The following is a 16,416-nucleotide window of genomic DNA, read 5'->3' as shown; positions in this document are numbered from 1 at the left end:
AATGCTTGAGGACACAAGGACACGTTTGGCAGAGTTATTTGAGGAAAATGACGATATACTCCTGATGGGGGACTTTAACTGTAAAGAGATATCTTGGAAGAATTGGACCACAGAAGGCAGTGAGCCATCATGGGGGAACAAGCTACTAGACCTGGCTACTGAAAATTTCCTGACACAATGGGTTACAGATGACACAAGATTTAGATGAAATGAAGCACCTTCAAGGCTCGATCTAATTTCCACCAAGAAACAATAAATAGTAGAAGACCTTAAATACATAAACCCAATAAGAAAAAATGATCATGTGCTGATTCAGTTCACAGCTATGGATAATAACCTCAGTATAAGAAAAGAGGACCACAGAAGAGAATGGCTAAACTACAGCAAGACTAACTTTGAACAACTTAGGAAGTATTTCAGTGAAGTGAATTGGAACATAGTTATTCAAAAGGAGGACATAGAGGAAAAGTGGACAGCTTTCCTGGACATTTATAATAAGGGAGTAGAGAAATGGGTACCCAAAAGATCAACAGAGAACCTTTTCAAAAAGGATTGGTACAACAGGAGATGTGCAACAGCTAGATTGGAGAGAAAAAGCATGGAACAAGTGTAAGAAAAACAGGAGACTGGACCTGTGAAACAATTATATAAGGAAGAGGAACGAATATGTCAAAACTCACAGAGATAGCAGAAAAAAATTGAAAGGAATGTTGTGGAGAAATGTAAAGATCAACCAAAATTATAAATTCACTAATGGAAAATTAAAGAGTAAAGATGAAATAAGCACAGTAAAAGCTGGAGAAGAGACAGTGGATAACCCAGAAGAGGTAACTGAAGTGTTTGACAGATACTTCCACTCTGTGTCTGCTAAGGAAAATGATTTCAGAGGTGAGAGGACAGCATTAGAAAAAGGGACCGACCTAAAGGAGATTAAAACGTCAGTAGATGAAGTAAAGAATATGTTGGAAGACCTGGATGTAAGGAAAGCAATGGGTCCTGATGGTGTCTCCAGTTGGATTTTAAAAAAGTGTAGCTCACAATTAGTCTCAGCGTTGCACAATATAATTAGCACCACCCTGGTAAAAGGTAGAGTACTCATAGACTGGAAATGAGTGGATATTACCCCAATCCACAAGACTGGAAGTAAAGAAGATCCATTAAATTATAGACCTGTATTGCTCACAAGTGTGGTGGCAAAGATTTGTGAAAAGATTATCAAGAACAGATGGGTGAAATACCTAGAAGACAACAAGGTGATAACAGAGAAACAGTTTGGTTTCAGAAAAGGAAGATCTTGTGCTACAAATTTGATAAGTTTCTACTCAAGAGTATTAGATATAGTGCCAGAGAGAGATGGATGGGCCGACTGCATATACTTAGATCTGAGAAAAGCATTCAATAAAGTTCCACACAGAAGACTAATATGGAAATTGGAAAAAACTGGAGGACTCAGTGGATCACTGTTAAAGTGGATGACTGACTTTTTGACAAACAGAGAAATGAGGACAGTAATTAAAGGCAGTAGGTCGAACTGGAGAACGGTAATGAGTGGCTATTTTGTTCACAGTTTATGTAAACGATGTGACAGAAGGTGTAGAAAGTTACATGAACATTTTCACTCATGATGCTAAGATTATGAGGAAAGTAACAAATAAAGAAAAAAAAAGAGGGAAAGAGGTGATTTGATAGCTATATATGGAATACTGGAAAGAATGGAAAAGTTGGACAGAGAAGACCTCTTGATACCAGATATGAGAGACACAAGAGGACATGGAAGGAGACTGAAAAGGAGTGTTTGCAGAAGAGACATCAAGAAACATAGCTTCCCACACAGAAGTATAACAGTGTGGAATGAACTTAAGGATGAGACTGTGTGTGCAAAGACAATTCATAAATTTAAAGAAAATCTAGATAAAAGTCGATATGGAGACGGGACGGCACAAGCCTAGTGTGGCTCTTGTCCTGTATTTCACAACTAGGTAAATACAACTAGGTAAACACACACACACACACACACACACACAAGGACTGAATGAATACAGAGATGGGATAAGGAGTGTAGCCCAGCCCCTGTATATCACAAGTAGACAAACAAAGGTGAGAGAGGCAAGAAATGTACATAAACTGATGGATGAATAAAGGAGGAGACAGAACCAGAGGTGTGTAGTTTAGGCCCTGTATACTACAACTACACACACACCTCTGTATCCAGCGCAGTAAAGGACGGCTGCATTTCAAACACTGTGTACTGCACTGCACTGCTGGACACACCACTCAGCACCAATGCACTGGATGGCTTGGCATACTCAGTCATTGCCAGGATCTCCTTGAACTTCTCTGCCGCCTCCTTCTCCTGCTGCTTGTAGAACAGTTTGACATCCAGAATGACAACATTGCCTTCCTCCTCTGTGGCCTTTGGAGGGTCTTTCTTGGGTGGTGGCTTGACGGGGTGCCTCGCCTGAGGAAGAGAGGTGGGTAGTGGAGGAACATACTACCTCTGTTAATGGTTCAGTTGATGACAAAGTGCAGGAGGACATGATTCAAGGCAAAGGGGCAGAGAACAGCGTCATTTTACCAAGAGGAGTTACAGGAGTGAGAGATGACTCAAGGTAGTAAAGAGGCAGAGAGTAGTGTTTGCCTTAAGAGGAGGCATTGGAGGAAGAGACAACATAAGATCACAAAGGAACAGAGAGCAGAGGTTCACTTTACCAAGAGAGATGCACAGTTGCTGCATGATCCGTCCTGGATCTGACATGTCCATGACATTTCCATGTCCTTATTGTGTTCCTGTTGCTGTTGCCTTATGATCTCCATATTCACCTTTTGTTGTTGTTCTCTCTCTTCTTTCCAACTTTTGACTTCTGCTGTCACTAACTCTTTCACTTTCCCAATCTTAATATCTCTCTCTCTCTCTCTCTCTCTCTCTCTCTCTCTCTCTCTCTCTCTCTCTCTCTCTCTCTCTCTCTCTCTCTCTCTCTCTCTCTCTCTCTCTCTCTCTCTCTCTCTCTCTCTCTCTCTCTCTCTCTCTCTCTCTCTCTCTCTCTCTCTCTCTCTCTCTCTCTTGTAAAGCTTTCTTTAACTCCTCGTTCTCTTCCTTGAGTTTCTTGATTTATTTATAGTACTTCTTGTTTAAGTTCACTATTTTTGTCACCTCTTCCCTCAGTTCTTTGTTTTCTTTTTCTCTTTCCATCTTCCTCTTCTTCATCTCTATTATATCACTGGATATCTTTTTACATTGCCACCACCCACCTCTCTCTCTTCCTTCCATGTCTTTATTATCACTACTAAGTTATGAATTTATCATATTTTCACATTTTCTTCAATTTTCCACATTTGTTTATTTGTATGAGCTACACTGAGGTCTTCTTCCTTGAAACCCTCAAAAATATTTGCTGTGTCCGCCACCATCTTCCTTCTTGGTATCACTGACAAGACAATGTTTACCCATACACTACTCTCCCATTCACCTTTTTGCCCACTTCCCAATTTACACTTCACTTCCCCTGCACTCACACATCACACAATTCCCTATTATAGAGACAGGACTCAAGCTCAGCTCCCCCCGTACAACCAAAACTTAGGTAACTCCTTAGAGCTGCTGTGGATGTATCCAATTAGCTGGGCAGCACAGTGTGTGTGTGTGTGTGTGTGTGTGTGTGTGTGTGTGTGTGTGTGTGTGTGTGTGTACTAACAATACAGGGTGTACCATGAATTAAGGTACATACCTTAGGATATAATAGTTCAACTAATCATAAGTCAAAAATACTCTATACACACACATGCTGTTTGCTTTATTTTGTGAGAAATTAACATGTAAGTTGTGTGTTGTGGGAGCGGCTTCCTGGAATCAGTCTCCTGATGATGGATAGGTGGTGGAGGCCCACAGGAATAGCCAGCAAGATCCCCTCATCTAACACCAACGGATTTCTTTCCTTTGGGGACTCATGAAATCCTTGGTGTACAAGAACAAATCACGTTACAGAGAGGAGTTGATTCAGAATATTGAGGAAGCTGCAGAGCAGATAAGAAATGACAGGGGCAAAAAGATGCACTTTGGCAGTCATTTGATTGACAAGGCTTGCCATTTAAATGTCAAGGTGATGACTGTCAAAGGGGATGATATTTGCAGTGAACTGCCATGTGTGTTTTAAAAAGTAGCACTGAATAACCACTGTATTGCTGTGTTACCTGCACATTTTCTTCACTAACACATACAAAAATTTAATCTGTCATTTGCTATTTCCTGTAAGGATTTGACTGCATACAATGTACACAAAAATGTATCACTTAATGCTACACAGCACCACGCGAGTACGTAGGGAGCCAAGGAGGGGAGGAAGGAGGCGGAGGCACACCCAGGCAAGCGGCTCCCGCAACTCACACTTAGCTACACATTAATTTCTCACAAAATAAAACAAAACACAGCATATGTGTATAGGGTATTTTCAACTTGAACTATCATACCTAAAGTGTGTACCTAAACTTGCAGGACACCCTGTAAAAACTAAGAAAAACACAACAATCTACAACTAAAACACAGGGCATTACAAGCTTAATTCCTATACAGTTATTTCCAGTAGTCAGGATAAAGTCAGGTTACACTGGTTTAGGTAACATAAGGTAAGACTAGATTCACATGCATACATGTGCAGGCACACTATATGTACACACCAGCATATGTGTGGAACTGGTACAGCCTGTCCTGGGAGTCCACGTACATTCCTATCTTGGTCACTTCAGACGCGCCTCTTCCAGTAACACAGACTGGCATTCATGGGGCCGACCAGCTTAGCCTTGGAGCGACAAGTAACCTTCTCCCTTGTCAGTGTGTCACAGAGCTCCAGGTTGTCGTCCACAATATCACAGGGGACGCCTCCAACAAAGGCCCTGTTATGAGAGTTAAGGATGTGAGGTAAGGCTACAGCTTGAAATGTGCATTCCCCAATATCCCAGTGCCTTTTCTTTATAAACAAGCTCTAATAGTGTTTGGAGCAACCCTGATTGGAGTGGTAATTTAAAAGGCTTTAGTGGATGTTATCAGGGTTTTCAAGTGGATTTTCATGATTCAAGTAATGATTTAATAAGGTTAATAATAGTTTAACAGACTTTAATGGATGTTACCTGGGTTTTCAAGGGTGTTTTTATGATCAAGTAATGGTTTAATAATGCTAGTGACAGTTTAGCAAGTTTCAGTGGATGTTGTCAGGGTTTGCAAGGATGTCTCTGTGATTCAAGTAAAAGGGGTAGTCTCTGTGATTCAAGTAAAAGGGTTAATGATACTTTAACAGGTTTTAGCGGACATTGTTATGGTTTGCAAGGGTGTTTTCATGATTCCAGTAACAGATTAAGGAAGGACAGTGACTAATACTAAACTAAAAACTCCACAACACAATACATACTTGGTAAGAACACTCCCACTCTTAGCTTCATTGGAGATCAGTGTGGTCAAGCTTGCAGTGTTTGCTGTTGTGGAAACTGCCATGAAGATCCAAAAGGCAGCCTGGCAATGACCAACGCAGAGCTACTGTCTCAACAGTAGGTGACCTTGCCCAGCCATACTAAGGAGAGAGTGACACAATGCAGGAGATGAAAGAAACATGTAGAACTGGGAGAGAAAGGGAGGAGGAGATGTGTATGAGTGCAATACATGCTGTGGGTGTAAGGGGATGACCTCTAATGAATGGGAGAAGGGAAAGGTGCTGCAGAGAGAGAGAGAGAGAGAGAGAGAGAGAGAGAGAGAGAGAGAGAGAGAGAGAGAGAGAGAGAGCATGCAAGAACAGAAATAAATGGAGAGAAGAATAGTGAGAAAGAGATGAGAGAATGAGAGTTAGTGTATGCAAAAATGAGAAAACATGCCTAGATAAAAATAAATGAAGGTCAGAATGATGAGAGAGGGATGAGAGGAGGAAGAGAAGAGATAAGTGGGAAGACGAATGCTGAGAAAGAAAGAGATGAGAGAAGGAGAGAGTTGGTGTACAAATCTGCCTGTTATAGCTGCCCAAGCTGAATAAAAAGATACAAACAAGTTAATGGTATTTTCAAAGGACACATACCACTTAAACCTTAAAGAAGAGATGGATGCAGATTAATTCATGTTTTACTATTTTTATTTTAGCTTAGTGAAATGAAATTACTATGGCTTATTTGAATGAAGGAAAAATGTCTCTGGAGGGGCTTGTGTCAGTGAGTAAATGGTTCACACACACACACACACACACACACACACACACACACACACACACACACACCTCATCACTTTATATAGCTAAAATATACACGTGACACAAATGTACAGGTAATGATTCTCTCTCTCTCTCTCTCTCTCTCTCTCTCTCTCTCTCTCTCTCTCTCTCTCTCTCTCTCTCTCTCTCTCTCTCTCTCAAGCTACCAGTACAGAGTGTGAGGGGTCTGGCACACACACCCCATCCACACACACAACAATGGTGTACGCTTGGGGAGCCTTGGAGTCTGCACTGCACTGCCTGAGGTGAAAGAGAACAAGAATGACAGAAAAAATACTGGTTCATATTTACTGCAGTTCATTGCCATACAAAGAAGTACAGTACAGATCAGCCTGGTTAGTGAGTGAATGTAGGTGGGTGCTGTTCATGGATATAATACTTGATATGTTGTTGCGGAGTCTCCTTATGCATTGTTGCCCCTGTTTATCAGCTTCTGTGCGTGTCTTTATTTATAATCTCTCTCTCTCTCTCTCTCTCTCTCTCTCTCTCTCTCTCTCTCTCTCTCTCTCTCTCTCTCTCTCTCTCTCTCTCTCTCTCTCTCTCTCTCTCTCTCTCTCTCTCTGTCTGTCTGTCCTTAAAAACTCCAGTCAACTCCAAGTGCCTCCCCAAATTCCCCACTGCCTTCCCAAACTCTCCACAGGCTTGCCAAACTTCCCTTCGCCTTCCCAAACTCCCCACATCCTCCCCAAACTCCCCACTGCCTTCCAAGACACTCCACTACCTCCCCAAACTCCCCATTGCCTTCCCAAACTCCCCACACCCTCCCCAAACTCTCCACTGCCTTCCAAGACTCTCCACTGCCTCCCCAAACTCCCCACTGCCTTCCAAGACGCTCCAGTAGAAGAAATAAATGAAAAGAATGTAAACATGAGAGTAAGTGCCAAGATTACAATTACTAGGGACACAAAAAGACAAGAACAGAAGGAAGAGGTACTGTTTTATTATTGGTGGTGGTGGTGGTGGTGGTGGTGGTGGTGATAAAGAATAAGAACAAAACATAGGAAATTGTGCTTTAGAAGTACGAGTACATACACTTCCTACATTATTCACCATGTTGGCATAATAATCTTTTGGCACTCACCCACAAATTGTTATGACCCGCCAGCCAGCAATTCACCCACTGGCACAGGCAATCCTATCTTTGGTGGTCAGGTAGGTAATCACTCTGCATTCAATCTCCTCCTCCTCATTCACCAAGAACACCTAATTGCCTTTTGAGGGATTGAAGTAGCTGAACTGGTCCTCACTGAAGCCTGCAGGGGAGATTGTGCCTTAGTGGTGGTGGTAGTGGTGGTGTTGGTAGACAAGAAGAAAATAAAAAATACTGATTTGGTGGTGATAGTGGTGGTGGTGGTAGTAACAGTGATAGTAGCAGGGGTAGTAGTAGTAGTAGTAGTAGTAGTAGTAGTAGTAGTAGTAGCAGTAGTTGCTGTGTTATTACCTACTACTAGAAGTATTATTATTATTATTATTATTATTAGTAGTAGTAGTAGTAGTAGTAGTAGTAGTAGTAGTAGTAGTAGTAGTAGTAGTACTAGTAGTAGTAGTAGTAGTAATAGTAGTATTGGTAATAGTAGTAGTAGTAGTAGTAGTAGTAGTAGTAGTAGTAGTAGTAGTAGTAGTAGTAGTATTGGTGGTGGTGGTGGTGGTGGTGGTGGTGGTTGTGGTTGTGGTGGTGGTGGTGGTGATGGTGGTAGTAGTAGTAGTGGCAGTAGTAGTAGTAGTAGTAGCAGTAGTAGCAGCAGCAGCAGCAGCAGCAGCAGCAGCACCAGCAGCAGCAGTAGTAGTAGTAGTAGTAGTAATATGACTCATGACATTTCCTTTACCATACCTAGGGCCAGTAGTGACAGGAAATGTGTATTTACCTAGTTGTGTTTTACAGGAAAAGAGGTATGATCGTGCTGTCCTGTCTCCATATCTGTAAGCATCCAGCTTAACTTTAAATTCATGAATATTTGTTGCTTGTATCACTGTTTCATCTAAGTTGTTCCATATTTCTATGCTTCTATTTGGGAAACCATATTTCTTGATATCTCTTCTACTTGCTGTTTTCCTCAATTTCAGTCCATGTCCTCTTGTGTCTTTTGAGTCCCACACAAATAAGTCTTCTTTGTCAACTTGATCGTTACCTTTTAAAGCTCTGTATATAGCAATCAGGTTTCCTCTTTCTCTTCTCTCTTGTAATGATGGAAGCTTCAATCTCCTTAATCTTTCTTCATAGGTTCTCTCAAACTTGGTACCAATTTTTTTTTTTTTTTTTTTTTTTAAACAAAATTTACATCAGGCTTAAAACAACACGTTTTTTATGCTGTTATTTGAAAAGCCTATACTTAAATGTAAAGAAGAAAATATATACAAAAAGTAAACTCATCCTACTATATATATATATATAGACATGATTAACACAGCACTAGTGTGGGGGGTTGTGTTTTACGCCACCTGTGTGCAGCCACTTTCACCTGCTGGAGTGTCATTGTCTGTGTATCACTCGTGGCTGCCGTAAACACATTCCACAGTCTGGAGGTTCTAGCTGTGTAAGAGCGCTGGTGCTGCCTCGAGTAAGATCGAGGCACTTGCACCAGCATGTCATTGGAGGTGGTGGTCCTGGACTCCCTCTGGACAGCTCGTGGTGGGAGCCTTATCGAGCTGAGATGAGGGACCTCCAGAACCCGGGCCTTGTGCTGGACCACCAGCGCCGACACGTCCCGCCGATGCTCCAGCGACGTGACTCCGGTCTGCTCCTCCTCCTGCTGCTGCTGCTGCTGCTGCTGCTGCTGCTGCTGCTGCTGTCCGTCCATCCCCACCAAGCGCAGGGCACGGCGTTGCACAGCATCCAGTCTCTGCAAGTGGGTGGGGGCACTCGACATCCAGGACAAGGCACTGTACTCCATACAAGGCCGTATCTGAGCCTTGTACAGTGTGAGGATGCCCCGGGAGTCGAGGTTTCCTGACATCCGACGCAGTGCAGAGACTCGCTGGGAGACCTGGTGGGCAACAGCAGCAACATGGCGGTCAAAGCGCAGGCCACAGTCCACTGTCACTCCCAGCAACTTGACGTGTTCCTGGAGGGGAAGTGTCTGGCCTCCAAAAATCAGACAGCCTGAGACGGCTGGGGAGGCAGCTGGGGACCGTGAGATGACCATGGCCTGCGTCTTTTCTGGAGCGAAGCTGACTTGCCACGCCTCTCCCCACTCCATCACCAGCCTGAGCTGCCTATTTAGCTCTCTAACGGCTCGTTGACTGTCGGAGCGGCAGTAGGAGCGGGAGAGATTGCAGTCGTCGGCGTATGCAAGCAGAGTCGGGATTTGCCGCAGGAGGTCATCGATGTATATGTTCCACAGGATCGGGCCCAACACTGAACCCTGTGGAACTGAGGCCTGTATAGGTAACGGCTGGGATACCTGTCCATTGATGACTACCCGGAGGGTTCTCCCCTGGAGGTAGTCCTCGAGCAGTGCAAGGAGGTTGCCCTGGATACCCTTGGCGCAAAGCTTTTTTACAAGCCCCGCGTGCCAGACCCTATCAAAGGCCCCAGCAATGTCCAGGGCCACCACAAGAGTATCCAGACCTTCGTCCAGGGCATCCTGCCAGCCTTGGGAGAGGAGGGTGAGGAGGTCCGCTGTTGAGCGGCCAGGCCGGAAGCCGAACTGTCTGTCTGAGAGGAGGCGGTGCTCACTCAGGTGATGACAGATGACACCTGCTACCACCTGCTCCAAGAACTTGCCCACCACGGAGAGCAGCGAGATGGGTCTGTAGTTGCTGGGCTCAGACTTTGAGTTCTTCTTGTGGGCTGGTACCACTCGCGCCTCCTTCCATATAGAGGGCCACCTGTGCTCCATCAGGCAGGCCCTGAAGACGCTGGTGAGAGGACCTGACAGCTCACTGGTGCAACGTTTGAGGAGCCGCGGGCTGATGTCGTCCGGGCCGGTGGCTTTGTTCTCCTCTACTTCCCTCATCAGCCGCTCCACCTGTTCACGTGTCACCTGAACATCGGCGACGGTGTGGTCTGTTTCCTGAGGGAGGTGAGGTGGACGTCTACCCGGATCAGTGACTGACATCTTCTCTGCGAAAAAATCAGCGAGTAGAGAAGCCTTGTCCTCACTGCTGGCGGCTGTTGTCCCGTCCGGCCTTGTTAGTGGAGGAACAGTGTCGCGGCGGCCTGTTCCTTGCTGCTCCTTGACAAGCCTCCACCAGGTCTTGTGGCCAACCCCTGAGCCACAGAGCTTTTGCCTCAGGTCCTCTCGCTGCTGCCGTCTCGCCCACCTGCAGGTAGCTGTCACCCGTCTACACGCCACACGGTGTTGGGCCCAGTTGTAGTGTGTTGGACGACGTTTGTACCTCACCCAGGCTTCGTGTTTAGCCTCAGCGGCCGCTCGGCATCGGTAACCAAACCAAGCAGGGTCATTAGGCCTAACGAGGTACCTTCTGCTGGAGACGTGTTGCTGCTGGAGGGCAAGGAGCTTGGTGGTGAGGGCACGGGCCTTTTCCTCCGCGTTGCCTATCAGTAGGGCGTCCCAGTCCAAGCGAACGATGTCGTGTCTCAGGGATGCCCAGTCAGCCTGCTCCCACAGCCAGATAGTGCGCGGGGCGGCGGCCTCCCTCGCTATATCCATTTGCAATTTGGTTGCAGCTCTTTGGATCCTTTCAATTTTCCCTATTTCCTTTTTATTATGGGGTGACCAAACAATTGTGGCATATTCCAGTTTTGGTTGAATCACATATTCCTTCAACTTTCTCATCATCTCTTCATCTATGTAGGCAAATGCCCCTTTCATCTTTTCTTAGTAACTCATAGGTTTCCAAAACTATTTTGTTGACGTTTTTTTCAGTGATAAATCATCACTTATTGTAATTCTCAAATCTTTTTCTTGTTTGGTTTTCTTAATTTCCACTTCTCCCATGGTGTACGAACTTGTCAATCTTCTTTTCCTTTTTTCCTAATTCCATCACCTTGTATTTCTTTGCATTGAATTCCATTTCCCATTTCTTACTCCATTTATATATCTTATTTAGATCTTTCTGTAATATTTCACAATCCATATTGTTTTCCACTCTTTTCAATAATTTTGCATAATCTGCAAACAGACTTATATAACTGTCAACCTCATTCACTATATTGTTGACATACACCAGAAACATTACAGGGGCTAAGACTGTCCCCTGTGGTACTCCACTTGTAACTCTATACCATTCTGATTTTTCTCCCTTTATTATTGTTCTCATTTGTCTGTCCCTCAAGTCTGTAATCTAATTCAGTGTGTTGCCTTGCAAACCCCTTATATTTTTAATTTTCTATAGCAGTCTCTGGTGTGGTACCTTATCAAATGCTTCTTTTAGGTCTAAATAAAATAGTCTGCCCATCCCTCTCTCTCTTGAATCACATCAATCGCTCTACCATAAAAGCTCACTAAATTCGTGACACAAGACCTTCCACTTCTGCAACCAAATTGTGTCAGTCAATGTTTGTGTTTCTTCTAAATATTCCATCCATCTGTTTTTAACTATTCTTTCCACTATTTTTGCCACCACACTTGTTAGGAACACTGGTCTGTATCTCAATGGATCTTCTTTATTACCTCCTTTAAAAATGGGCACAATATTGGCTCTCTTCCAGTATAGAGGGATTTTTCCTTCCTTAAAAGAACATACTATGGTATTGTGTATACTTCCTGCCAGTTGTTCACAACATTCCTTAAGTATCCAGTTGGACACTCCATCCGGTCCTTGAGCCTTACTTACATCCAAATCTTTCATAATCTTCTTAATTTCACTTATGTCCACCTGTATCTCTCTTATCACATTGTCTCTGTACCATGCTCTTTCTCCTTCAAATTTGCTTTCTTTGGTGAATACTGACTGGAAGCACTTGTTCATTAATTCCGCTTCTAACTGTGTATCTTCATATGTAACGTCATCTTCCCATTCACATATCTGAAGAATAACTTTGGCACATCTTTGCACTTGTTAACAATATCTTTCTCATAATTCCTTTCTTCATCTCTCAGGATTCTGATATATTTGTTTTTTGCTTCCTTGAATTCTTTCCATTTCTCACTTCCTCCTTTTTTTTCTCCATCTATTCCATCCTCTTGTGTCCATGCATTCATCTTTGGATGTACATAAGCCACTGCAAAATCTCTTCTTCCTTCTCCCTTCCTTTTTGTTTGAATTATAATTACTTCCTCCATTCCTTCTCCCATTTCAACATCTTCTGTGTGTGTGTGTGTGTGTGTGTGTGTGTGTGTGTGTGTGTGTGTGTGTGTGTGTGTGTGTGTGTGTGTGTGAGAGAGAGAGAGAGAGAGAGAGAGAGAGAGAGAGAGAGAGAGAGAGAGAGAGAGAGAGAGAGAGAGAGAGAGAGAGAGAGAGAGAGAGAGAGAGAGAAAGGTGACAACTTACTAAGGCACAATATACACAATGCACACACTGACCTGACCCTCTGATGTGCAAGGTCATGCCACCCCCATCACTCAGCACACTGGGGCTTCTGCCAGTAATGGATGCCCCCAAGGGTGCCGCTGAGAGGTCATAACAGGTCCCATAAGAGGTGACATATAAGAAGTCATACAATTATGAACAAATTTACAAGTTTATAGTAAAAATTTTCAGATGTTTTTAAGTGTGTGTGTGTGTGTGTGTGTGTGTGTGTGTGTTTTCCAGATTTCTGCAGTACTTTGTAGGAAACTGTTCTTCTTAATATCCTTCTACACACACCTTTCTTCTTCATCTTCTCATGCCCTCTTGTGCTTCTAAAGTCTCTCACCACCAAATTACTCTGGTCCAGTTTTTCACAGTCTGACAAAATCCAATATAATGCCATCAGATCACCTCTCTCTCTTCTCTTCCAAGGATGGGTAGGTTTAGTTTTAGTCTCTCTTCATATGATAAGTCTGATAGGGTCAGAGGCAACTTTGTCGCTGCTCACTGTATTCTTTCTGATTTCTTTATGTCCCTTTTAGTGCTGGGAGACCACATCACTGCTGCATATTTCAAACTAGGTCTTATCATTGTCAGTTACATCCCTAATCATCTCTTCATTCAGATAGTTGAACGTTGTTCTTATGTTTCTCACCAGATTATGTTTCCCCTGTCTTTCTTCTTACATGTACCTCTGAGGACAACTTATCAATGACAGTAATTCCAAGGTCTTTCTCTTCACTCTTCACTTTTATTTCCTCATTACCCAATTTATAACTGAAGACTGGCATCACAGAACTATGCCCAAACTTCAACACTCCTCATCTTTTTATGTTAAACTCCATTTTCCAAACGTCACTCCAATCCCAAATCACATTCAAATCTCCCTGTAGAGCTTCACAATCCTCTGTCCTCTCCACTTTTCCTATCAATTTTGCCTCATCAGCAAATAGACTCATGTAGCTATTCATCCCTTCCATCACATCATTCACACAGGTAGCAAACATGACAGGTGGTAGTACTGAACCCTGGAGAACACCACTAATTACCTCTCTCCATGATGACTTTTTATCTTTGACCACTTTTCTCATTTCCCTTCCTCTCAGAAAGTCACTGATCCAATGTAGGAGTGCTCCTCTCAGCCCACCAGACATTTCTCATTTCCACAACAGTCTGCTGTGGGGCACCTTATCAAAATAAACACAATCTGCCCATCCCTCTCTTTCTTGTACCATATCTATGACTGGAGTAGAAGCATCTTAAATTTCTTATACATGACCTTCCTTTCCTAAATCTGAATTGTCTGTCTATTAATATTTCTCTTTTTTACAGATATTCACTCCATCTTTGCTTCACTATTTTTTGGCACAATTTTGCCACTACACTTGTTAATGATGCTGGTCTATAATAAAATGGTTCTTCTTTGCTTCCACTCTTATATAAGGGGACTATACCTGTTTTTTTTCCAATGTTGGGCACCACTCCTTCCCTTAATGAAGTTATGATGAGTTTGTAAATCATGTGTGCAGGTTGATCTCTGCATTCCTTCACCACCCAATCAGACACTCCATCAGGTCCCTGTGCCTTCCTCACATCCAAGTCTTCCATCATTATTCTTACCTCATCCACTGTTACCTCATTCTCACTCAGTCCTTCTACTCTCACATCTGCCGTCACCGGTCTACCAAATGTTCCCTCTCCAGTGAAGACACTTTGAAAAAAGTCATTCAAAACCTCTGCAATTTGTGCTTCTTCTTCAACATGTTTACCATTTATTTTCAGTTTGTTGAACCCATTCTTATTCTTCATTTTACCGTTCTATAGAACATCCTTGGTTCATCCTTGCATATGCCTATAATATCTTTTCATGATTATTTTTATTTCTTCCCTCCTTAGAGTAGTCATTTTTCTCCCTTTTATATGTTGACTCCACTCACACTCACTTGCATACTGCTCATCTACCTTCCCTCCCTCCTCCTCCCTTTCTGCCATCTCTCCCATAACTCCTCTGCTTTTCCTTCCTTCTCCCTTGTCTCCATATCTCCACTTACCTCTTTCTCTCTCTCTCTCTCTCTCTCTCTCTCTCTCTCTCTCTCTCTCTCTCTCTCTCTCTCTCTCTCTCTCCCACACACACACACACACACACACACCTTTTTTCCATCTGGTTTCTTCTGTAACATGAAAACCACATCCTTCTGATATTAGTACTTAATTCTCCTCAGAGCCACCACCACCACCACCACCACTGCCACAACCACTATCATTATTTTCACCTTTATCTTTACTCAGGTGGTGTTGTTGTGGTCTCCAGGGGCATTTTCATGACTGACAATGCAAGGATTTTGCAAGGGAGAAAGAAAATGCCCCATGAGAATTTTGGTGATCATCAGTATGGCCTTTGAAAATGTTTTATTTATGAGAAAGCAAAGCATTAAGAATACAAACAAGATAGAATTAAGCTAACACAGGAAGCTGGTAAGTTAGTTTGTTGCATACTAAATGCAAGGTCTTGTTTCTGGAAAGTTGTGCTTCAGGTTCAAACCAGTGACTGTCAAGATTAACACATGTTCCTCATAAAACTTTTCCTACAGTGCAGTATACTATAATAGACACAAACACATACAAAAATAAACATTACTACTACTACTTTTCTCCTGTAAGAGGGCCACTGGCCAAGGGCAACAAAAATTTTGAATAAAAAAATTAAAAAAAAAAAAGCCCCAGTTTTACTACTACTTCAGTAGTAGCAAAACTATATAGACTACAAACAAATGAGTAGTAAATACAACATCAAATCAATCCTTTAGGACCAAACCTAGGCATGTTAATACATCACTGGAATTCTGTCTGCTGCTGATCCCGTCATACAGAATCCATTAGCTATTTGTGGCGGGCCCACGGCAGAGGCTTCACGCAGCAGCAGCACCACCATACGAGTAGCAGGCACACGCACCACACTCAGCCAGGAATGCACTTTCCAAAGCAACTGTGGATAATGAATAAAGAAAAAAAAAAAATTTGCCTTGAATTGATTTTCCAGAGCACCTGTGAACAGAGAAGAAATGAATAGAATAGTAAATACTTCACAATAGTAAATGTGGCTACATTTCAACATTCTTTACCTGGCTGGTCTCACAACAGAGAACCCCTTCAGGGCCAGTTCAGGGTCAGCTCACCAGCACTATCAAAAAGACACCAAAGTCTGTACATGCTTATCTAACTGCCTGGCAAGTGTGCTATCAGCCCAAGACAAATAATAAATCTGACTAGCAGCACAGCATATATGTCACCAGCAAGAATCAAACAGATGTACACCTGAGAAGTTGGACAAACTGTACCTAAAACCATCAACAGAATTAGATTCAGGCACACTGTTAGCAAGAAAATTCCAGATTTTCATCACTCTGAGAAAAATGTGTGCCTAGCATCACAACAACTATAAGGAATGCTGACAGAAGTGGCTCAGATGAACAGGTCTGCTGCATTAACTGTATGGACAGCCTCTAGGGCTGACAGCAGTGGCCGAGGTGTACAAGTCTTAGTTTGTATGGATGGCCTCTGGTGCTGACAGAAGTGGCTGAGATGAACAAGTCTGTTGCATTAATTGTATGGATGGCCTCTAGTGCTGACAGTAGTGGCCGAGGTGTACAAGTCTGTTGCATTAATTGTATGGATGGCCTCTAGTGCTGACAGCAGTGGCTGAGATGAGCAGGTCTGTTGTATTAATTGTATGGATGGCCTCTAGTGCTGACACAAGGAG

The sequence above is a fragment of the Scylla paramamosain genome, chromosome 27 (assembly GCF_035594125.1).
Source record: "Scylla paramamosain isolate STU-SP2022 chromosome 27, ASM3559412v1, whole genome shotgun sequence".
In the NCBI taxonomy this organism is placed as follows: Eukaryota; Metazoa; Arthropoda; class Malacostraca; order Decapoda; family Portunidae; genus Scylla; species Scylla paramamosain.
Note: the sequence above shows the minus strand (reverse complement) of the source record.